Raw genomic sequence first — 25,946 nt, forward strand, 5'->3', positions numbered from 1 at the left:
GTAGGCCAGTAAGAGCTGTGCATGTAAACCTCACTCCCCTGGCCTCAAGAGGCACGCTAGTGGTCTTTAGCGTTCATGTTAGCGCGCCCGCCTCTCAGGCCAGACACCTCGGTTCCAATTCCACTCGGAGCAAGTTGAGTAGGACTGGTTACACACACAAACCTATTTGGTGTCCATTGGTGCTAATCGATAATTTGTTAACAAATCCATCACTTACTAAAAAAAATGAACAATATACAACTTTACATTTGTCTCCCACTTGATTCTTGGTTTGTATTTACACTTTTCATTCCATTGATTTCAATGACTTGAGAAATCAAATTTGCCTTGATCTTTTGTCATTTAAGAGGTATTTAAACCATTAAAACATTCTGCAATTTTCATAGCTTTATAACATCTTTATTATAAAAAATGCATTTATTTAATCAAGCTCCAAAAACAGCTATTGATATTACACAGGCAAATATATTTATATATGTCTGCCTCCAGAGCAAGACATCAACATAAAGTTTTACATCATCGCACCATAGGCCCCACCCACTGGCATTCAGTCACTTAGTCACACAGTTCAAACCACTTGTTTACAAATTTGGACAGACTAAAGAAGGATCCCAGCATCGGAAACAAGTGGATGGTTTATTTTAATGGCATCCTGGATAGGGTTGGAAGATTATATGATTGTGCCTCGTTTACCAAACAAAATGTTCCGAACAGTGTAAGTTCGCAAAGAAACTTTAGTTGAAAGATGAAGCAGCCAACTGTATTGGATCTGACAGAAGCTGCATAACAAACGGTAAGTAAATGATTTTGTAATGCTTTATCTGTAGTTATTTTTTCCCCCTATATATATATTTGTGTTGTTTTTTGTGCAAAAAACTTTTGTAACATTATATACAGACCTGATCCTGGACTGTTCCCTGCTGGTAGCCTGGGAAAACCCAGACAACTTCAGGCAAATTTAGATTTGCTCCGCAAGTAAGTCTGGCAAAATGCTCATTCAAGTCCATTTCCCCATGCCGAGAAATCAAGGCACCAATCAGAAACGTTGAGGCGGGCTTTACACATGACGATCGCTCTGATTGGTTTTAGGTCTAGCCTATCGCGCTCAGAGGCATTTGAGCGACGTCCATTCCGACGTCCGTTGGTGAAGCGCACCAACTTTTAAATGCATTATTATATTCAAATTGTAAACACATGAGGACAGTCTCCATGAAAGACCCACTGGCAGATCAACGTGTTACTACATTTCTCTCCGAAACGGTAGGAAATTAAATTAGATTTAATAGAGGATTTTAACTGTGACAAGATGATTGACAGGGCAGTTTACATGACGGGATGCACGCGACAGATCCGTCCGATAAAGATGACGAAGTAGTATGTCCCAAAGTTGCCTACTTTTTTGCTACACATTCAAAAGTAATTTTCTTCACAAAAAGAGTACATATGGCGTAGTGTAACAGGCGAATTGGGACGCAGCATATGGCCAAAGAGTATAGAAGCCCAAGAGGCGAAACTCTGTTGTGTTATGGGTAACAGTCTGTAGATGGCGCTGCGGAGGCGCGTCCGCCATTATGGACTGAAAGCTGCTGAAATCGTTAGCGCCAGTCAATGGCAAAATCCATTTTAGTAGGTGTTTATAGTTCATGTGTGCACTTGCTAGATTGCACATCTTTTTTGTACCTTTCCGCCTGTAATAGGACATTCATAGATTGTTTTTTTTCTTGCCATTAAAACGTTCACTGTGTGCACTTTCACTGAAGATGTTGAAAAAACAAGTTGTTAATATTTTTGTGATATTCTAGGCCTATGTAAAAGAAAAGTCTTTAGAAATGTTCATTTATAATGTTATTTATTTATTTATTTATTTATTTTTCCAAATCATATATGGTGATGTTCACTAATTTCAAAATCAACATTTGAATAAATATCTTATTACTGTGTGTCTGCCTATATATTATTTCATGAATTTCTGTTATTCATATAACAAGGAAAATGCATAATAGAACATAAATATTGATAGATTAAAGGTTTGCAGTAATTTTATAATTGTATCTTTGCAAACCATAAGTGGTCGGCTAATGAAGCCGATTCGGTGAGGGACATACCCTTACTAAAAAGTACTATAGGAATCTTATAGTATTTTGGGACAAAATATTATAGTAATCTTATAGGAATACTATAGTAATTTGGGACATAGAAGTACGATAAGACTACTATATAAATACTATAGCAGCTTAAAAATAATATAGAGGTATTACAGAACATCATAAGTATGTTCTGTAATACCTCTATAATATCCTAGAGCCGCTATAGTATTTCTATAGTAGTCTTATAGTACTTCAATAGTAGTATTTTGTCCCAAAATACTATTTTCCTAAGGGTAAGTTAATTAGGCCATGCATAACCAACACAGACGTATATTTTCTGTCATTTAACGTCATTTAACGTCGGTCATCCTCATTAATGTATTTTAAATTGTTTTCATATTTAGATATGACGGCCAGAAAAAAATAAGTTATGTTAAGTTTTTGTTATGTTAAGTTTTTCAGTGCCATTGACTCCCATTATTTTTCGGCGTTTTCCTTCATTTTTCAGTCCATAATGGCGGCCGCGCCGTCACGTCATGGGGGCAACTGTTGCTATGGAGCGTTCTATTGAGTTTCGCCTCTTGGGCTTCTATACTCTTTGATATGGCTTTACACATGATGATCTCTGATTGGTTTTAGGAGTTTTAGGTCTATCCAATTGTGCCCAGAGGCATTTGAGCGACGTCCGTTGGTGACGCCCCTTTGGAAATGAGTTATTAAAGGAGCTTTGCCTGCTGGTGGAATGACCTGCCTATCTCAATTCGAGCAGCCATTTTCAAAAAATGTCTAAAGACACATATTTTTCGTCAGCACCTGACCAATTAATACTAGCACTTACCTTTTCTATTCTATACTATTTGTTTTGTTTTGTTTTGTTTTTCTGATTAAAAAAATGCTATGTTTACTGTGTTAGACTAACTGACACTTGTTACAACACTTGTATACTGTTGTCCTCTTGCTGGTTTGATTGCTTATATTGTTCTCCTCATTAAGTCACTTTGGATAAAAGCGTCTGCTAAATGATTAAATGTAAATGTAAATAAGTGAACCTCAAGGGACATATTAGAATAATAATAATAAAAAAAATCCAAGTCACGACCCCTTTAAAAAAACAAAGTAACTGTAATATGAGAAATTTTCTAGACTGACAGCATTCTTGGTGCTGCCTCCTAGCACAGCAAGAAAATCGATAAGGGTTTGCTGTTCTGAGTGCTGCTCTGAATGACAAGAAGCTATTTTTTTATTAGAACCTGTACACCATTGCTGATTTTGATGGGGCAGGACCCAAAAATGACACGAGGGCGAGTAAATATATGATCAGAAATGACAGCTTTCTGAAGCAGCTGTGTCTTCTGATAGGTGTACTGTCACTCAGTCCCCTTCATGCTCGGGCTGTCTCGACACCATATTGATTTGGGGCCTCATCATTATCCCCGGTAAATGGCTCGGTCACTGGGTGTATCTTGCAATGAAGCTGCGAGTGATATTTGACCTTTTTTTGCCCGTTTTTTGCTAAGAAACTTCAGTCCAGGTCCATGTTACCAATCTTCTTGACATGCAGCCCGAGAAGCATTTATTATAATCTTTACATTGTCAGTCGAAGCAACTGGACCCTGAACAATTTGGAAATGCCGCTGTACCTGCATTGATTCTGTCCTACTAGTGTGACCCAAACAATTCCCGTCTCATTTTGTTTGCGTCTGTATTGCCTCAGAAGTCACTCTTGGGCACAAAGGAGCTGTGACTAAGAAGATAAGGCAACCATTACTCGCCACGATCCACCGAGCCATGAGGCTTTTGCATTCAGGACACGGCTGGCTACCCATTCAACCGTCCTTTTCGCCCGATGTTGTGCTGAAATAGATTCCCCTGTCTCCATCCCCCTGCACCTCAATTAACCACTGCGAGGAGGATGGTGCCGATGAAAAGAGAGAAGAGAAAAGCAGAGAGTTTTCATACACACTATCCCCTGAAAGATTCAGCTGCTGCCTTGAGCTCAGATCAATCCTGGTTGCTCTCCAAGTCTCTCAGACAGCATGTTCTCACATAGGGCAGGCCTGTCAATTGCCAAGACAGCTTTAGTGAGGCTTGCATGTGCTGCTCAACTGTAGCATGAGCAAACGGTTTGAAGAGCAAAGGAGAAATAATTTATGAAACAGTTGAGGTCTCTCAGTATCAAAATCAATGAGAGCTGGGGCCTGAAATGAATAAGGTTATAGCCTCAAAAAGTCACTCCAAAAAGTACTTGGACATTTATACCAAAGTTACAAATGTATAAATGGAATTTACATTATTTCCCCAAGACATAACTTCTGATAAACTGTAAACTGTTTTTGTGTGTATATCTTTAAATGTAAATGAGCTACTGCTCCCCGCCCCATCCAGAATGCTGTACCTTTACAGCTCGTGCCTCAGATACTCAAAAACGAACAAAACATCTGTTTGATTTTGATTATCGTCTCTATTGTGGTCAAGCTTACGTGAGATTGCTGTTTTTCGTCATCACAGAAGTTTATTATTTGCATGCGTTTTAAAGGCATTTCAGCTTCAATTTCTGATATATGGTTTTCTGAGGCACGCGCACAGAAAGCTGGCTGTCAGACGGCACATCCCATGAGTATTAAACTTAGTTCTCTTTCACGTCTTATTGCACTTAAACTGTAAAATACACTCAAGGTTATGTCAAAAACACACAAGCTTCACATAAACACAGTCGGTTATGTCTGTGAACGTGAACCGCAGGGAAAGAAATCACATGTGTTTGTTAGATCTGTGTATTAAGTGAAGGCAGCGTAATATAGCCTACAGTACCTACTGCTGTATATGCTGTTAATATGAATCAAACAACAAAAGACATTTTGAGACACCGTTTCAGATTTATGGGGAAAAAGACAATGGATGGATTTTTACCACAATAGGATGGCTGTGTGTACGGCGGACACATACATATTTCCAAAAACTTTATAAAAGTGAATTTTGCATAATAGGTCCCCTTTAGAGGGTACTGACCACATCCATTCAAAGTTACTTTATGACCATGTAATTGTAAAGGTTTACAAAAAAAGTGGAAAGACTTAAGAAAAGCTTTATCATTTTTTTTTTTCAGATCTCGCTTGGTTTGATATTTTGTTTCTAATGCAGTGACATTCAGACATTTTTCCATGTGTCACTTAAGTGTACAAATACTCTTTGAGGCCTCTGTATTAAAATGTCTCATTTCATTCTGAGTTATGAGCATGCAAAGAAAATGCTTTTTTTCAAGAGGATCCATTAATACACAGTACATGCTATAGCATAATGTAATAGACTGTATTTTAGCTCCTGGGTTGGAGTGAGAGCATTTGCTTTTAGAGTGGTTCCAGTGGACGTCACATCCACAACTGCTTGACTCATAGCTTCAGGATCGTACAACACAGAGTGTGGCGATACAAGCTCACACAATCTCAATCGTTTGTCTTCATGCCCAGTCGGTTCAGATGAAGCAGAAGTGATTTTGATGCTTGGGAAGGTTAGGGGTGCATGTATATCTGCCCACAAGCTTTGTATGAGGATTGATCCAACCTTTTTCACACCCGTTTCTGAACATATTTAAGAAAGCATGTTGCCGCAAAACATGTTAGTGCAATTTGAATTGAATTTGCAATGTGGGCCTGGATTGTGCACCATTCAGAATTGGATGGAGAATGCCTTCTACATTCCACTTCAGTTCAGGGATTTGAATTGAGGTAGAACAGGATGTATTCACAGAAATTCATGCTGTATATGTATTTTTTTTTTTTCATACAGTTACAGCAAAAGAGTTTGAAAGTAAATATTACTTAGGATTGTTTTTTTAATTTGGAGTAAGTAGGAGGCCAAAGGAGATAAACCCTGTAATATGTATAGACAATTTTGATTAAATATTCAAAAGTATAAGTAAAATCTAGATAACTTTATGATGCTGGTGTTTAATTTAAAGGTTTTACATTAGATTTAGTCATTAAATCACTTTATTCAATATTCAAAGGTTTGATTTAACTTTTAACTTTTTTTTTCATTGAAATATACTTAAAATGGTTAAAAACTTGCAAAAAGCTAAATTAAACTTGTCTTACGTGCTTTGTTTTTAATAGAAAAAAGTTAAATTCAGTCATTTAATCAAATGGCCTGAAATGTATAGAAACTTGTGCATATATTTCATTTTAGTTCACTTTTTTTCTCATTTTGTGGACTGCCGGGACACTTAATATCTCATAATGCTCTATTTTACTTATCCTCAAATTAAATTATTTTTGGCACTGTGCATACACACACATTTTGCAAAAGAGAAACCACAAAATAGCCTAGAAAAACATATGATGGCCACATTCCCTCTTATCTCAGGTACAGCCCATATAACTCAGTTTAATTTACTGTCAGACAACTACAGACTCTAAATGAAGTCTAGAATTGATTTGTTTGCTTCAATTTACTTGCTCTGCTGTAATTACATTCTTTATAAATACATGATATCGGCACATGCATTTCCATTATATTCAGGGTTGAATGACTTTAATTCCTTTAGTCTGGGACTTCATGGCTGGATAACATTCAGGTTTTAGGGGGAGGAATGTATGTGTCATGGTCAATACACTGGTCATCTAGCTCAAGAGAGTTAAATTGAGGTGACACACTGACTCTTTGTGGAGAGGAAGAGGTTAATAGAATGCGATGGCAGGTGTAAGTTACTGCCACTATTCGTCACTCTAGGGCATGTTTCGTTATGCTGTATAATTCCATACAGTAAGCCATTATTTGATGGTAACATTGAATATGAATTGTGATTTTGTTTTCACAATGTTCTGGACATTATAAAGCTTATAGACTTATAACTTCTAAAACATCCTATTATGTTCTGATCTGGACTATAATTCCTCCTTAGAAACATAGATAACTTATTTTTAAATCATTGTTAAGTGAAGTTTTCATAGATGGTTCACATAAAAGCTTAATTCATTCTAATAGAAAGACCACATGATGGTATTGAGTCCAGAGCAGGATGAAGTAATGATAATGACATGGAGAGTAATTGGATAGGAGAATCTAATCAAAGCCCTTTTCTTATAAACTATTGCAGTGTGTGTAGTGTGTATATGAAAAAATCTGACCCCTGGGTTAAACAGTAGAGCCAATATCTATTCTCATACAAGTCTCTTCAAAGCCAGTCATTGGAAATATGATTTACCACTGATTAAACCAGTATAATGGTGTTACGAGATAATCAGCATCTGTCTAGGAACTGGCATGTTTAATTACTTTGTTCACATGGTTTTTCTCTTCACTTTGACATTACACAGGAAAGGCTAAATATTTCTTGCCTGTCAGTTTCAATTCTCGCTTTTGGATGCAGTATAATATCTCCAAAGGTTCTCATTCGTTTGCATTGAAATGGAATATTCGGTGTATTTTCATACTGAACATGTCTCGTATTGCCGGCAAGGTTAATTTGGTGTAATTAATTCCCCTCTCAGTGAAACAGATCGTGTAGTCCATAGACAGTAATGAGGTTAGGTTCTGCTGATTGCTGCTGGCTGGACCAGTATACTAATTACATTGCACCATCCGGCTATGTGTTTCCTCTGTCTCCGTTGACAGAAAACTGTAAACATCACTATGAAGTCTAACTATTTACAGAAACAGTTCAAAATTGATTGTTATGGTTGCTGAGGAAATAAATAGTTCTGTTCAAGTTCATAAAATAATTTTTGTTTATTTTCAATGTAGTAATTTTCATACAGTGCATATCTATATTGTCATTTGTCAGGGTTATGTTTAGTTCCATTAGTGATGTACTAAAAACGGAAACGTTTTGCCTATGTGTTTTCCACATACAGACGACAATGTTGTGAAAACGATCCCCGTTCACACGGATGCATGCCAGGCCAGTAGTTGGCGATGTGACTTTGTAAAGAAACACTACGTGCCTATAGACTTAGATTTTTGTTTTTTACACGAGACGTTAACGCTATCGTTTTCAAAAACTTGCACTTTGAAACCCGTTTTGAAAACTTTAGTTTATGTTGCGTGGTTGTGATCTCCTGCGTGTTCCCTGTTGGATTTATTATTAAAGACCTTTTAATATTCTCTCTCGCTTTGCGATTACAGCCATATGAAATAATAATGTAACGCAATCACTTTATTAATTCAGCACCATTTATACCTAGTGTTAAATAAACCATTTCTTTCATGTAGTTGTTCTTATAGCTTCTTTGTCTTAAAGGTGAAGTGTGTAATTTCTGCACCACTAGAGGCACCAAAACAGAATTGCAAAAATAATTATCGTTTTGCAGGGGTTGCATTTTGGTTGGAAATGAAAGTCGGGTTGACATCAGACCCCGACATCAGTTTGATGTCAGAACCCGACGTAAGTTTGATGTCAGAACCCGACATTTCTTTGACGTCAAAACCCGACTTCAGATTCACGTCAACATCCAACGTCGGACAATTGTGGCTGAAAATGAAAGTCGGGTTGACGTCAGAACCCGACTGATGTTGGTTTCTGACGTCAACCCGATTTTCATTTTCAACCACAATACAACGTCTGTCCGACATTGGAGATTAATTTCAGTCTGGCGTTGGATTACTTTTTACTTTTGATAGTTAAGTACTTTTAAAAACAAGTACTTCTGTTCTTTTACTTAAGTAAAAACCAGTCTTTACAACTTTTACTTGTAAAGGAGTCATATTTGACCAGTAGTAAATGTACTTTCACTCAAGTAAGGAAGTTGTGTACTTTGTCCACCTCTGAAAATGACAGATTATGTTATCAGGCTAAATATTCACTCCACTGTAATAAACTGTAGTAAACATTGTAGTCTGCTTGACCTCAAAATCAATTTGAATGTTTCTTTAAATACAATTTGGTGAGAAATAAGTCAAAGATTATTTGACCAGACAAAAACACAGTGTTGTCATCAGGGTAAGCAACAAAAAGAAATGGATAAAAATGATAATGAACGATGAAAAGTTCAAGCAGAAACCAGCTAATTCTCAACTGTAAATAAATCAAGGCATTAGCATCACACACAACAATGCATCTATGGATGATCTGCCTAGGAACAACAGCAAATCCTGATTAAAAATCTGGATGTGGACCTAACAATTGAACTCATTCATTTATTTTTTTTATTTTTATTTTTTTTTATTGCTGGCATTTATTTATGCCTTTGAAGGTCATTTATCTTTTTAGCACACAAAGGCAGCATAACAATCACACTGCTGAAAGACGGAATAAAGGAATTTGCCAGGAAGTCATAGCAAACGTGATTTGAGAAGTAAATGATTGCTGAATAATTATTTAAGAGGGATTATTCTATACTTTCTGTTTACTGTAATAAAGTTAACTTTTAGATTTTAAATCCACACAAATCTGTCACATAGCATTGAAATGCCATCCTGCTTTGTTGCTTGATGCAATACAGTGTAAGTCATCATGAAAGAGTTTGTCTGCTCTATTTCAGAATCCAATTAACTGTTCTTGTTACAGTAATGTATATGTAGAAAACATTTCTGCCTTAATTAGTGTCTGGAAGGTGTGAGACAAAGGATAAGATGTGATCTTTGTTTACTAAGAGGCAGTAATTAGCAGTTGTTCTCTTTAAAATAGTTTATAGGCCTATGTGTGCAGTCAACCTTTGAATATTCATGAATCTCAGTCTTAGGCAATAATAAGAAAACTCACAAATTGACTCAGCTTGCATGATTTACCATTTGAACCATATGCAAGAAAAATAGAGAAATCTTTAATATTTAAACTAAATTTAACCTGCAGTAAAGAGACAGGATGATCTTTTTAACCACTTGCAGTGGGCATTACAGTCCACAGATATGCAATACTAGCAGTCACACCGTTTAACAGTGTCGGTAATCTTGATTGATTGCTCTAAACACCTGGTACAGCACGGCAGGGTGCGTGTTCATGCTGTAAATTCACTTAAGGCTTTACAATGTTGTGTTTATGTTGTAGCATCAGTAGTTTTATGGCAACACTTGAAATGGCAGGCAATATCACTCTCAGGAGACATGTTACATTGCGTTTATGATCGCCGTGTGTGTGGAGAAGAATGTTTAGGGCATATTGGCATTCAGTTGCTGTGTAAACCTGTCATGTGCAGCTGTGTTTGAGCTGAGGGGAATACTGAATTTATTTAATAGGACTCATGGAATTTTTACAGAATTCATGAACTGTGTAGAAAATTACTCTCACTGCACCTAAGCACCTGATCCTGAAACAGTGTTATAGTTTCACATTGGCTTAACAGATAGATAGACTCTTAGAATTGAGCAATGCCTCAACATAAGTACTAGCGAAAATGCTTAAATACAGAACATAAGTCATATGTACACATTTATGTTATGTTTATGGTATTTTTGTGTCTTTTTTTAAGCTTAAAAGCTCCAGACCCAACTTATTGTAATTTCATGGAAAAGAGGAACCCATACATTCTTCAAAATCTCACCCTTTAGTTCTTCAGAGAGTCATGTAAGTTTAAAACATGATGAAGTACTAAGGGACTTTCACTTTAGGGTGATATCCCATAATTGGTTTAAGAATAAGTGCAGATTCAGACATTTCTTTGAAGATAGAAGGGCTTCAGCTACTCAGGTGGACTTGGGAATCACTGTCATTTACAATCACTGTACCTTGATGGTGCAAAGTTCAGTAAAGTAAAGGTTTTTTTTGTTAGTTTTTTGCTTTTTTGCCTCTTTCTGTCAGTACCATGAGCTCCGGTCCTGAGGACAGTTGAGATTGAAAGAAAAGGGGAGGGAGAGTGAAAGTGAAATGGGGTCAGGAAATTTTGCAGGCCGGAAATGAACATGTGAGCATGTTTAATAAAATCGGAGAAAACTGCATGAGAAGAGCATATGTAAAATTGAAAATGAGAAGTGAATATATAGAAACAAGGAGAAAGAATGAGGCTGACACGGAAGTTGTGAGAGGTGAATCAAATTCACATTCTAAACCACAGGCCATGGCGAGACCTGCCACTAGAAACGTCCAGAGGTGTTACTGAGTGTTAGTCCACAGTCTGAGTGACGTGAACTGATGTACCTGTCTTGTAGATGTACTGGGTGTGCAGTTTCCCCTTGCTGCAGGAAAAAGAAATGGCAGACCGATCCCACTCTAAACACTGTGGCTTAGGTATCTTATTATGCTGTTACATACTGTATGAATTAGATATTAGCAAGGAAATACACACCACACTAGAATTTAAACTATAGTTAGTTTTAATGTTGGCTTTTAAGATTTCATTCATCATAGATGCCAGTAAAGCTAGTTTACAAACACCAATGGCAACAGCACCGACTTCCAGAAGATGGATTTGTGTGTTAAGTTAACCCTGTTAAATGTAGAACAGGTTGATATGTTGATACTTACATTGTTTGCATTTGTTACATGAACGAATCAAATGGAATAGACTAACCAATTCACATGTTTATGGTGTTAAATTGAGTTAACTGCAATGATGAAATTTCATTTTCAAAATTCATTTTATTTAATTATTGACTCCACGGACATTAGAGATATTACATAATGGTGCTAAATTGCAATGTATTTGATTTAGAGAATGGAATGAAATTGTTGCACATAAGCAGGACTTCCACAATGGTCATTAAAAGGTACATTATGAAATTCTGGCTTCTCTATCACCATCTATGATTGACATTTAGAATTGCATGTCACATGCGGAGGATTTGCTTTGTACACTGTAAAAAAAAAATCTTAAATTTACAGTAAAAAATCATTTAAAAAAAATATACGGACAATGTTTCAGGTATTACGGGATGGCAAAATTCACCATAAAATACGCTAACAATGTTTCAGGTGTTACAGAAAGTTTATTTTACAACTTATGAGCCTACATTATATGTCATTAAGCAATGTGATGTTAATATACCAATACTTAAAGGACAAGTTCGGTATTTTACACTTAAAGCCCTGTTTACACATCGTTTCTGATGAAATAGAACGGTTAAGATTAAAATGTGGACACATGCTGCTGTCCCGAGAATTTTAGGTTTATTTCGCTTTCCCCCCCACCTACACAATGGCAGCCTATGGGCACTGGAACAATCCTTCATAAAACGCATTAAACTTTCATTTACAAAGACGTGAAACTCACCGAGTGGTCAGGGGTGTTCAATGATATGCTCACAAAAAAATCGCTGCAAAAGATGCTTTCCAACAGGTGTTTTACCATTCGTTGTAAAACTGTGGACCTATTTTTCCAAACGTCTCACACCCGTAGATTCTTCCGTTGAGAGCTTGAATAATAAACACTCCAGCCCAGTTGGTGGCGATAATGCACCTTTGCCAATTACAAGCAAACCACTGGCATTTCATTGAATACACAGAAGAAGCAGAAGAAGAAGCGGCGGAGTAATACCGTACCTCACACAGCACATTCAATACAAGTCAATGGAGTTGGACAAAAACTTCGATAAAACCTGTTGGAAAGCATCTTTTGCAGCGATTTTTGTGTGAGCATATCAGTGAACACCCCTGACCACTCGGTGAGTTCCACGTCTTTGTAATCGAAAGTTTAATGCGTTTTAGGAAGGATTGTTCTAGTGCCCATAGGCTGTCATTGTGTAGGTGGGGGGGAGAAGCGAAATAAACCTAAAATTCTCGGGACAGCAGCATGTGTCCACATTTTTATCTCAACCGTTCTATTTCATCAGAAACGATCTGTAAACAGGGCTTTAAGTGTAAAATACCGAACTTGTCCTTTAAAGGGCACCGATTATGCCCCTTTTCACAAGATTTAAAACAAGTCTCTGATGTCCCCAGAGTGTGTATGTGAAGTTTTAGCTCAAAATACCCAACAGATAATTTATTACAGCATGTTTAAATTGTCACTTTTTGGGGCTAAGAAAAACACACCGTTTTTATGTGTCTCCCTCAAGCGACAACCTCCCCGTCTCTCTCTTGAAACCAACACGGAAGTGAGTTAAACTGCAATTCATTGACTGGCCGCTTGGCCTGGCTGCAGAAGTGAGTCAAATCTGTATCTCCCTCATGTTAAAATTAACAACTTTACAGCAGAAAAAAATATGTTTACAGCCTGGATCTCTATGTGGCTTTGGTCTATACAGCTAATTTTGCCCTTCATAACAACTGTGAGGGGGGTGAATTATTTTATAACTCATCCGTTTAGTTGATTAATATTTAAATTTAAGGGTGTGGCCAGTGGCCACTTGAGTGACAGGTGGATTGCCGCTGTCAGTGCTAGCCGTTTGTCTGCTGTTACTAGCCGTCACTTCACCTCAGCAAATGTTAGCTGCTGAACTTGCCATCTCTGCAGTGTTTGTGCTTTTTTTCGGGATTATTTCATACAATTTAATACTTGGGTACAAAGCCCACGTCTTTGGATTCCGTCGTTATCGTTCGAGAGAACAACCAGCGCTGTATTTCAGTTGTTTTCCTCCGTGAACATACACTAATGGATGTCTGACAATTTCGTTGCTTTTTGGGGTTTTCAAATTTAAAACGTCAATAAATGCTCGTTCGTTCTGCTCTCACGGAGCAGATGGATTATAATATGCTTATGTACCGTCAGATGAAATCATGCGGGCGTCGGCGCTTTCTCCGTCCGTGCAATAAATGCACATGAATGAGCGCGGATTTTCTAGCGCATTTACTTGCACTTCAAAGGCAATATATCTATGGTTTAACTCATTTGAGAGACGGCCAAAATCAGAATTTAAAATGGACTGAATAAGCTCTCTACGAACTTGAGCAATGCCGCGCTGACGGACCATGAAAGAGTGACGGACATGTATGCACATAAATCACTGTCACACACAAACACTCTCGAAGTAATACACAGTCTCACTTGTAGCCATGTCTTTTAACTATTATAATATTTCGAAGGGCAAAAACAGGAACGTTTAATTGGCTTTACATCATCAGCTAACTCGATCACGTTGAGCTAGGTGATTTCAGATAGCCAGGCCAGGCTCCTCAGCTCCACTCACGCCCCGCCTGTTTGCCTATTTTCTGTTATCCGGGAGTGACGCAAGGCCAAGATGGCGACGGCCGGTTCCGCCCACTTTAGGCTTCAAAAATGCTCTTCAGAAACCTACGGGTGACGTCACGGACACTACGTCCATATTTTTTTACAGTCTATGGTCTCCCTTTAATTGCAAATGAGCTGCTGCTGCCGCACAGGGGGCGGAGCTTCAAGAGCTCGCGCTCAGTGGCAGGACAATCTCATCTCACAGAATGATAATAACAAAACAGAAACTCTCATTAGCGGTGTTCATTTCGACCCGGAGTTGGACAATAATGCGAACTGGATCACGAACATCTATCCTACTGTAAAAATGGGAATAAATTAAGACTGCTATGTTCATTCTTACATCCAACAACAACACCTCAATCGCTTAGGAGACATTCTTGTCTTGTGTGCAGGTCACTCAGGGCGGGTCTATTCTAAAACTGCAGTGTCAGTCAACAGTTGTGGGATGGGCCTGTGCAAAAGTACGTCACATTGCCCCGAATTTGAGTATGGGTTGTTCTGAGACAGTGCTTAAGATTTATAGGGATTTTTAAAAAAAAAGTACTGGGTGGATTTTTATCATTATAGGGTGGTTGTGTACTGTACACACACTGCCAACACACATGGAGTTCAAACACCATGTAAAAGAGAATTTTGCAGAATATGTGCCTTTTAAGGTAGTGAAGGGGGTGGATTCTGGAATCCACTGCTGCTCCAATGTATATCTAATGAGTGATAATCAAGGTAGTAATCAATATTTTTCCTTCTAAATATCAAAGGAGGTGTCTACTCCACCTTGGTCCTCTGTCGCTCCGGCTCCACCGCGGCCTTCTGAATCCCCGCCTGCGCTTCGGTCGCCAGAGCCGTCAACATCGCCATGTCCCTCGGGATCCTCTGCATCGCCCTGGCTCGTCGGCTTTCCAGGCTCCATCCGGGTCTCCACTTCCATCTGCTCCGCATCTGTCAGTCGGCACCCTGGAGTTGTCAGCCCTTTCTCCACCATGGCTCCTCCCTCCGTTGTCTCCTCCAAGGCCGCCTGCACGGTCATCTGCCTTCTGCCTGCGCTTCACCCGCTCTTCGTCCTCCTCCTGACGCTTCATCTTTTGTGTGATGTACAATAAACTTTATTAAACTCATCAGTATATTTTTGATCATCATTCGGACCTGGTCCGAAACAGCAGACTTGTAGGCTATTAATAGTGGATACATACAAGCAGATGACAAATACGTTATAACCGTAATTAAACTAAACTATACCTGTTCCATCTCCATACAGCACTCTGACTCTGTAGGCATTATTTTCCGACTCCGGGTCGAAATGAACAGTTACTGAGTGTTTCTGATATTATCATCATTCGAAATTGTCCTGAGACTGAGCGCGAGCAGCTTATTTGCATTTAAAGGGCACACACTAAAACAGCGCTTTTTTTGTTGAGCACCAAAAAGTGACAAGTTAAACATGCTGTAAAAAATGATTTGTTGGGTATTTTGAGCTAAAACTTCACATACACACTCTGGGGACATCAGAGACTTGTTTTACATCTTGTGAAAAGGGGCATAATAGGTCCCCTTTAAGTTAAAATGATCAGTGATAAGTCAAGGCACTATCTTCCATTTTTCCCTTTTACATATCTCCAGGATAAAGACGTTTCTGTAAATGACCACAGAAGCGAGTCCACATTAATTTCAGTCTGTCATAACACCATGGGTTTGTTCAGTTCAACAGCCTCCTGCTGGGACTGCAGATTCCCCACAGTTTACTGATTTTTTGCCACAGAATGGCACACTACCAGACACACTGACAAAGTGAAGACACAGATACACACTCTTGCTTATGAACGGCTTGCTTATAAATCTCATAGAAGATTTTAATTTCAATCCTGCTCTTCCTCAAGAGTGCTTTATTCCACTAGTTACATTGAGATATTATTCCTGATTGGTTCATGTGTTGGAGAATGTGAGGGAGGAGATGCAGGCATTTGAGTTGCAATTTTCACACCCAATTATGCTAATGTGTTGTTCTGGTGTCTCTGTGAGCAGGGCTGATGGAGCAGTGTCCTTGAAGTAGGGTCCACCAGGACACACGCAGGGCTAGAACAGACGTGACACGCTGTGCATACTTTACCCAAGGGAGTATAACCTCCGGCTCCAAACAATCTGTAAACATGAGGGTTATTCTATGCACAACCTAGGAGGGATTCTGACGAGACCTGGTCAAATAGCCAAGAAAATGTGTTCTGAAATCTCCAAATTGTACTATTTTATATAACAGTATAAAAAAATCTTATTTTATATATTTGATATTAATATATTTATATAAATATACTGTATATGTATATATATATATATATATATATATATATATATATATATATATATATATATATAATAAACTGGCAAAAGGTTTGGCACACCACTCCAAATCATTGAATTCAGTTGTTCCAATCACTTTGATGGCCACAGTTGTATAAAATCAAGCACCTAGGCATGCAGACTGCTTCTACAAACATTTGTGAAAGAATGGGTCGCTCTCAGGAGCTCAGTGAATTCAAGCATGGTACCATGATAGGTTGTCACCTGTGCAATAAGTCCATTCGTGAAATTTCCTCACTACTAAATATTCCACGGTCAACTGTAAGTAGTATTATAACAAACTGGAAGCAATTGGGAAGGCTTGGTAGGCTATGTAAAATCACAGAGCGTGGTCAGTGCATGCCAAACTTCGTGTGGCCTTCAGATTAGCTCAGGAACAGTGTGTAGAGAGCTTTGTGGAATGGGTTTCCATGGCTGAGCAGCTGCATCCAAACCGTACATCACCAAGTACAATGCAAAGCGTCGGATGCAATGAATGATGTAAAGCACGCCGGCACTGGACTCTAGAGAAGTGTAGATATGTTCACTGGAATGACGAATCACGCTTATCTGTCTGGCAGAGTCTGGGTTAGGCGGTTGCCAGGAGAACGGTACTTGCCTGACTGCATTGTGCCAAGTGTGAAGTTTGGTGGAGGGGTGATTATGGTGTGGGGTTGTTTTTTAGGAGTTGGGCTTGACCCCTTAGTTCTGGTGAAAGGAAATCTTAATGCTTCAGCATACCAAGACATTTTGGACAATTTCATGCTCCCAACTTTGTGTGGAGGAACTTGACTGGCCTGCACAGAGTCCTGACCTCAACCTGATAGAACACCTTTGGGATGAATTAGAGTGGAGACTGCGAGCCAGGCCTTCCCGTCCAACATCAGTGTCTGACCAGTACCTTGAAGCTGTTATTGCTGCAAAGGGTGTGCCGAGAGAGAGAGAGATAGAGAGAGAGAGATAGAGAGAGAGAGAGAGAGAGAGAGAGAGGGAGGGAGAGAGAGAGAGAGGGAGAGAGAGAGCTCCAATCAGCTTAGCTGCATTCTAATGTTCATAAAATCTATCTCTCAACCCATTCAGGTCAACGCAACATCTTCACTACATGATATATAAGTCTGCTGTTTTTTCCCCACCTAAAAGATCCATTAACATAGATGTGGAGAAATAACTCATTCAGCAGAAAAAAAAATCACTCGCCCTTCTCCCTGAAAGGGACTGGCAGTGGCATTTATCATTTGAATTCAATATATTTGTCTTTCAGCAGACAATTAGAGAAATCTCTCATATAGACGGGAACCTCTGAAATGCTTATTACTTACTCTTCATTCTTTAATGGAGCTTCTCCTGGGTGAGATCATCTCCCCTAATAATAGGTAATTAGAAAAACTTTTTCACTAATCGACATGGATTATTTTTTCACCCTTTGAGAGAGAGTCCAACATGGACCACCCCATTCAAGAAAATCTGCTTTCACCCAAAAGAGCCATTGAAATACTGCCACTGAAACTGAGACTCTGACAGTTATAGCTTGTAAAATTTGAACAAGCCTGAATCGTGAGGCATCTGGGAGGCTTTTAAGATTTACAGACACAGCAAAAGCCAAACCATAAATGGCTAAAATAAATTGTAAGTGATCTGAATGGGGGAAAGCATTGTTGCAGCATACCACTTGACTAGTAATATGCTACTTCATTCCAATAACATTGTTCACGTTTGTTAATATGAGAGAGAAGCAGCCCACTCAGAATCTGCATGAAGAAGACCGACGTCATTCATAAAGTTCTCCTCTTGCTATGGGGCATATGCTCCTGAACAAGCAAGTGGCATTTAGAATAAACAGCCTGACAGGCTGTGAACACTGTCTTTATAGGCCCCAGAGCCTGCACATACTGTAACACAAGTGACTAAGAAAACAGTACAAAATGCCAAACTCAGGATCTGAAAGGTCAAAGTCAGGAGAGGATAAATTATTGTACTACTGAAGTAAATTTTGCCAGTGGCACCTTTTCCCTAAATTTCCTAAATCAGAATCAGACAAAAATTGGATATTAGGATACTGAAAATGTAATTATGCATGCACATTTCCCATACTTCACCTCCCCTAATATTTAGAAAATAATGAAGAACACTCTTAAATGTAATCTGTAAAACAAAACATTATTGAATTATTGAAGGTATTGAATTCAATTTTAATATTGGTGCATCCTTAATGATATTTTCCCTTTATTGTATACCTTAAGATGTATCCAAGAAGGCATGTTCCTGGGTCAACATCCAACATATCTCCCAGCTAATCATAGCAGGCAAAACAAAAGCAGTTCATGTTAGAACATGTCCTGTAACAGTGTAAATTACATTAAGCCTGTAGAGACTGTTGTGTCCTGTATCCCTCAGCTAATGTTTATTTTCATAGGTCTCAAAAAAGTTGTATTCCTTTTTAAATGAATTTCAATTATTCATAATGAATAAATTAAATTAAATATGCATTGGGCTTTTTGATTTGAACTTTGGGACTCGACTTTGTGACCTCCGAGGATGCGTTGAGCAGGGGCAGAACAGCAGGTGGTTAGGATAGAGGAGTTACGGACAAATCTGCAGCCGAGCAGAGATGGATGGTGCTGGTTTGGACGGTGCTTAGATCAGCAGGATGGACACCTCCCTGCAGCTCCAACCACTCCAATCATTCTCATTGATCCATGTGCAGGCTTGCTTTGCTTTCTCTCCGAAGAGCTACCCTGTGAGTTTTTTTCTTCTTTATTTAATGAGATGTCTCCGTAAATGATTTTCACATACACACAAATAAATGATGGTCTAGTCAATATAGAAAGAGAAAGATGGTGTAGTGTTGTTTATTTGATAAATTTTAGGAGGTCCAGTTCGTCTTTAAGACTGTAAATAGATGAATAGATGCATTTTAACTGAATTTTTTTAAAATCTCTGTAACACTGTACTGATATCCCATCACAAAATCTAATGTGATACAAATGTGATACAGTAAATTATAATTTTTTTTAAAACACCCATGACATTTCTGAGGGATGTTTGTAAGCATAGGTATTTAATATTGATCATACTTCATTCAGTCCTCTGGGATACGGTGTGTGCTTTCTCATCACGCTTGGCTGTTGTACAATATAAGGATTTTTGTTCAGTGTGAATAACAGTAATGGCAAATATATTAAATCTATTTCTAAGCTTCATATATAGTCCAAATTTCAGCACAAACATGATTTTAAGGTGAAACAATGCAACTCTCATATAAGTTCCAAATGTGGTAATGCCAATCACTTCTTCAATAGTCTGGATGCTGAAAAATTCATTCAGACAAAAAATATTTTTGAATAGAGTAAAATGTTATAATTTTGTCATTTTACTATATACGTATAAATTAATTCAAACATTAAAGTTAATTTTGAACACAGAAGTAAAAAATCCCATTTGCATTCTCCATAGAGAAATAGATTCTTAACAATAACATAAACCTTTCATTATTGACTTCACTGTAAAAAATGATCGTAATTTTAACGGTAAAAGACTGTAAAAATGCTACAGTGAAAAACTGTTAATTGGTTAACAGAAAGTTTCCGTACTATATACGGTCTGTGATAGATCTAACGGTACATTTAATGTAATTTTACTGTAACACACCGTTAAATTTACAGTTTTTGAAAGTGAAAAAATCATTGTATAATTTACAGTGAAAAACCGTAAATTGACATTCCCACAATTCCCTGTGACACTTCACATTTGATGTATTTTTGTTGAAATAACTATGTTTGTTTCTTCATAGTTTTCTTTGTTTTTTCTAATCAGTTATGTACATTAGGGGTTGGTGTTACATTTAATGTTGTTAAATTAATGTTTATTGCATTTTTTAAAATTTTTAAATTACCATGATGGTGTTTAATGTTTGTGTGAATGACCGTGTGCAGCTTCTATATATTAGTATTAACTTTCTTGCTGAAGAACTGCTTGTGTTGACGTTGGAGCCAGCGTTGGACTTTCATCACTACTGTGGTTGGTGGTTATCAGTGTACAAAACAGATATTAACTCTTCGATAGGACGGTAAATTAACATTATATCATATTACTGATATTCAATGTTAAATATACAGTTTTCTTCCGTAAAAACAACGGGAAGAAATTACAAATTTTTTTACAGTATTTTTTACAGTACGCCCCTGCTGCCAGAAAATTGCCGTTTTTTTACGTTTTTTTTTTTACAGTGTATTCATACTAATTAAAGGGCACTATTTGAGGGAACTATTAGTGCCCTAGTATAGGGTAACTATTTTTATGATAAAAAGATTCAACAACTGAGACATAAACTGAACAAATTTCACAGAAATGGAGTAATGAGTCCCTGAACAAAGGGAGGGGGTCCATTTCAAAAGAATCTGGTGTGACACCAGCTGCTTTAAGTACTACAGTGCATCTCATCCTCATGGACTGCAACAGATTTGCCAGTTCTTGCTGTGAGACGTTTCTCCAGTTTTCCAAAAAGGCATCTGTCCTCGAACACTTCTTTGGGGACATATGGTTACACGTGGTTTGGCACTGCAAGGACGATCAGCTTTCCTTCCTGTCTCCCTGTAGCACTGTCTTAGGTGTCTAACATTCCGGATATTGCAGTTTATTGCTCTGGCCACATCTGCAGTCCTCGTGCCTCCCTGCAGCAGGACTATGGCATTTTCATGCAGGTGATCAGGTTCCCTGGGCACCTTTCTCCTGTTGAGTCAGTAGAAAGGTCTCTTAAGTGTCCTGTGTCCTTATCACCTGTAAACTGTTAGTGTCTTAAGGACGTTCTTCAGGTTCATGAGCAATAATAGTTTATGGTTCATTGAACAAGCATGAAAAGATCTATAAAGCTGGATTTTACAAAATGATCTTTAGTTTAAAACACACTATCCTGAAAAGGGGACATTTCTTTTTTGCTGAGTTTAGTTGTATATGATGTGTGTTATCAAAGCAGAGCATCAATTACTCCATACTTCACGTGAACTGTATTAGTATGCATTTCTATTTTGTGATTAGATTCTAACCCTGCAAGTTGAATATTAGTCTACAATACAACCTAAAATATCATAGAAATCCCTTTTCTTTTCAGTTTCGCAAGTATTCATCAGGCAGTCAGATCTTGTGCCATGACTGCACATTCTTTCACTACGTGAATCATCTGAAGTGCTCCCACACAACGTTTTACTAAAATGATAACCAGTTTGCATTATTCATGTTGCAAGCAGTAAGTGCCCACAAATGCTAAGCACCTTACAGCATGCAATAAAGTTGATCGGTCCATTGCCAATGTTAAAACATTACTCACCTGCCTCAATGGGAACCAGGGGGCCTATATCCACATGTAACTGTATACATAAGAGAATAGTCCAGGAAAATTACACCATACGGTGTTCACACTCATGCAGAAGCACACATACAAACACATGCGCATTCTGTGATTTATTTTATTTTTCATTTATTCATAACCATTAATCCAGACCCAAGATGAAGCGTTCTGGGTAACAATTAAGAATGAAAAACACAACATTTTGTTTTATGGAGTAGTTTAGGTTTTCCTGGCTCAGAACGCTAAATATTTAATATCCTTCACCAGAACAAGCCTTTCATCCATAACCTTCTTAATATCTGTTTCCAGCGCAGATAATCCAGTGCCGATCATTTCTAGCACTCACAGATGAGGTTTCTCTTATCATTTTCTCATTGCACTTATATCTTTACAGGTTGTATAAGCACATTTTACGGAAAAGATATGGAGTCGACTTTTCATAAATCAAGCTCTCCTGGTGCTGTACACTGTAAAGAGGTTGCTGTAAATTTTACAGTAACTTACTGGCAGCTGGATGCCAGTAAGTTACTGTAAAATGTTTTACAGTATTATTACTGTATTTTCACTTAACAGTATACTGTACCATTTACTGTAATTGCATTTACAGTATTATTACTGTATTTTCACTTACAGTATACTGTATCATTTACTGTATTATTACCGTATTTTCATTTACAGTATTTGTATTGTTTTTTTTTTTTTTTTTTCTCATCATTTAAATTTTCTTTTTTTAATTTATGTTTACCCCACCCCCCAAAAAATCACAATAACTCAAACATTTGTCCTTATAATATTCTTTTTAATCGTTGAACATTTTGTTTTAGAAGTACAAATTACAAATCTTGACCTTTAGGAGCCACTAGCTGAAGAAAAAAAAGGGCAACATCTCCAAAGTCCATAGAATTAATCTCCTGGTGACCATTTGTATCTGTAGCATGGCAAAAACGTACACACACTGAAAAGCAAAACAGGCCTTAAAACAATAAAATACAGTCAAAGTCAGTGTTGTGTTGTTACATTTCAGTAATTTTGCCAGTCAAAGTTGACAAGCTCTCTGATGAGAAACACTGAGGGTTTCAGGCTGATGCTTTTCTTTGGACCTTTCCAGATTTCCATCTGATATGTGCCTTTGGTGTTTGGTGCCATCAGGGTTGACTCTCAGAATGAACCTGCAAACACAAGCAGGGAAAAATATATAATTTTTTCAGACCGGTGTTGGCAGAATTTTCCCTAACCCTCAAACTTGATGCTGCATGTACTTTGGCGTTAATAAAAGCACTACATCTGATTCTGAATCCACCTACAGTAGTGGTGGGGGAAAAATCGATTCTGTTCAGTGTCGCGATATTTTGCGCATGCAATTATATTGATATTAGCGCAAAGTATTACAATAAAGGTTATAAGGCTGTGACGGTGGCAGTTTTTTTTTACCACTGCGGTGGTAATGGACCAACTACCTGCAGTGGTTCGGGGGTTATTATGAAAATTGAAATAAAAAAAATGTAGTTTATTCAAGCAAAAAAGTCTTAATTTGAGCAATTCCGTCAAAGAAGCAACACAAAGCCTGTAAAGCATTCAAATACATATCAGTAAATATTAGAAACTTACATAATAGAAAAGTTAAATCTATAAAAAAAAAACTTTCGTTTAATACTTCCACACAAAGACACGTGATTCCACATGAAGCCATACCGCTCTGTGCTTTGAGAGGGATGACACGAGGAGGAAAGAGACCATCGATCTATTTTCTGATATCTTCATGTTTTCTACTTGTTGTAAAAGGTATGAAAAGTGAATTTAATCTTCCACAAGGGCAAGACATTTAAGCTATGTTTGAAATTGCGCTGCCAAAGAGAGCGAAACTAAAAATCAAATAAACTTGACGCGCCGTACATGTCTAATAACAAGCAAAAACTGTGTTGAAATGAATCTGACGTGCAAGTAAAAATGTAGGCTATCTGTCCTACAACGTTTTTCTACTTTACCACAGTAAAGAATGTGAATGTAATAGGCCTAAATAAAAGCAAACCAAGGAAGAAACGTTTATAATCGAGACGTAAGTGAAGATTTTGGGAAAAAAACAAGGTATTACATGCAGGGATGAGTCACAATTTTTGGATATTCGATTAGTTTATTTAATTATAGAATTATAGTATATCGAATAGGTTGTGTAATTATTCTCTAAAATAAAATCTCCATGTTTTTGGTGCTAATGCGGTGGTGACGCGTTCTTATAATTACGTTCTGTAATAAGGTCCTGTGTCCTGAATGTTCAAGGACAAAGTTTTTGCACTAGCCTCCAGTAAATGTGTAGAAGATGTTCACAGATTTAATGTGACATTTGAAGTGAGTTAAGCAGTCTTATTTTTTGTAATGTCTTTGAATAATATGGGGGACATGAATCGCAATATATCGCAGAATCGAATCGCAATACTTGCTGTATCGCAATGTTAGGAAGCGCAATAATATTGAATTGTGGCCCAAATATCGCAATACTATCGAATCATCAAATTTTTGCCAATTTCCACCCCTAACCTACAGGGATGGTATTACCCCATAATACATTACATTAAAATCATTAAAGCTTCATTCTTTTTCAATACATTCCTGTAGCTTAGATTTCCTGGGAATGGATAATTTAAATTAAACTTAATACAATGTAAGTTGCTTTGGATAAAAGTGACTTCCAAATGCATGCATGTAAATGTAATGTAATGTAAAAAATATATATATGTATATATTTTGGTTTACCTGATTCTGCATTCGACAAAATAGACAGCTAATGCTGAAGAGTCGTCTGTTAGCAGTTGTAACTGGATGATGATTCTGCCCTTCATTGTCAGCATCCATGTTTTTGCTTTGAGAACAGACTCTCCTGAAACAGACAAAGTCACAGCAGCCTTTTAGTGTTATAGTTTACAGAAAAAACTAAAATACAATAAGTTAACAGAACTTATTACTAACAACAATAACATGTGGGGTGAAGATGAGGTAAGATATGATGTTGTATGGTGTTTTTAATCAATTAAACAACATTCAAAATATTAGTTAGCAAATCTTTGCTATATTGATAATGGTATATTGCTAACCCTTTCCTCCTCCTTCTCCTCTTCCTCCTCCAACGTCAACCCGTTCTGTGTATTAGTGGAGAGCGTCAGCAGTGATGTACAGTCCAGAGGGAATGGCCGCTGCAAATTCAAAATAAAGAACAGAAAAGAACATGTTTGCCTGCTTAACTAATGCATACTTCCGCTAATTTAGTTGATGTCATCTTACTCACCTGTAGATGTTATCACTATTACGAAGGCAATCACAAAAAAGACTCCAAAATACACCTCCGACATTTCAGACGACATAATTCAGACCACAAACATGAAAATAAAACAAAAGATGAAATTAACAATAACAATGGTGTTGGATAAAGGGTTAGTTTACTCAAAATTGTAAATTCTGTCACCATTTACTCACCCTCAACTTGTTCATAACTTCCATTAAATTATTTAATGTGCTGTATACAAAAGAAGATATTTTAAAGAACATGAGCAACCAAACAGTTACTGGTCCCCATTGACATCCAAAGTTTTTTTCTATTATAGAAGTCCATGCGGACCAGCCACTATTTACCAACATTATTCAAAATATCTTATTTTATGTTCAGACGAAAGAACTTTATGCAGGTTTAGAACACGTTGTGGGCGAGTAAATGATGACATAGACTACATAATTTTCTGTTTAAGGTGTACTACGTTATCCCTTTAACTTAGTTTTTACTCAGTATTTACGTTGTACATCTGCCAAAAAGTTGTGAAAGAGGAGACAGAACATACCAAAGTTATTATGCTTCTCTGTTTAATAAGTTTACTTCGGCTAATTTAGGTGAAGTTGACCATAACGTTACATACCAGTTGATGTTGTCACAATGAAAAGGCTCCAACACACTCCATCGTTGCAGATGGCATTATCCAGATCACAAACCTGAAAATAAATCATATAGGCCTACGTGAAAATATTGTTTAAAACCCGCACTTTAACAAGGGTTTCGTCTATCTCACTTTACCTCAGTATTTCACGTTGAGGTCGCTGTTAGCTCGGTTAACGTTACCGACGACTCCGCCCGCCTGATGAGCTAACTTGCGTTAAAGG

At 37.6% G+C, this 25,946-nt stretch overlaps 1 long non-coding RNA gene across 1 annotated transcript; it reads right to left on the reverse strand.

Moving 5' to 3' along the window:
• Positions 1-22,925: 22,925 nt before the first annotated feature.
• On the reverse strand, positions 22,926-24,960 carry LOC308698106. Its single transcript, XR_014031031.1, has 3 exons — positions 24,893-24,960; positions 24,555-24,678; positions 22,926-22,972 (listed from the first exon to the last, which is right to left on the reverse strand). It is a non-coding gene; the product is annotated as an uncharacterized lncRNA (long non-coding RNA).
• Between the last annotated feature and the right edge of the window lie 986 nt (positions 24,961-25,946).

The sequence above is a fragment of the Scardinius erythrophthalmus genome (assembly GCF_964197995.2).
Source record: "Scardinius erythrophthalmus genome assembly, chromosome: 11".
Taxonomy (NCBI): Eukaryota; Metazoa; Chordata; class Actinopteri; order Cypriniformes; family Leuciscidae; genus Scardinius; species Scardinius erythrophthalmus.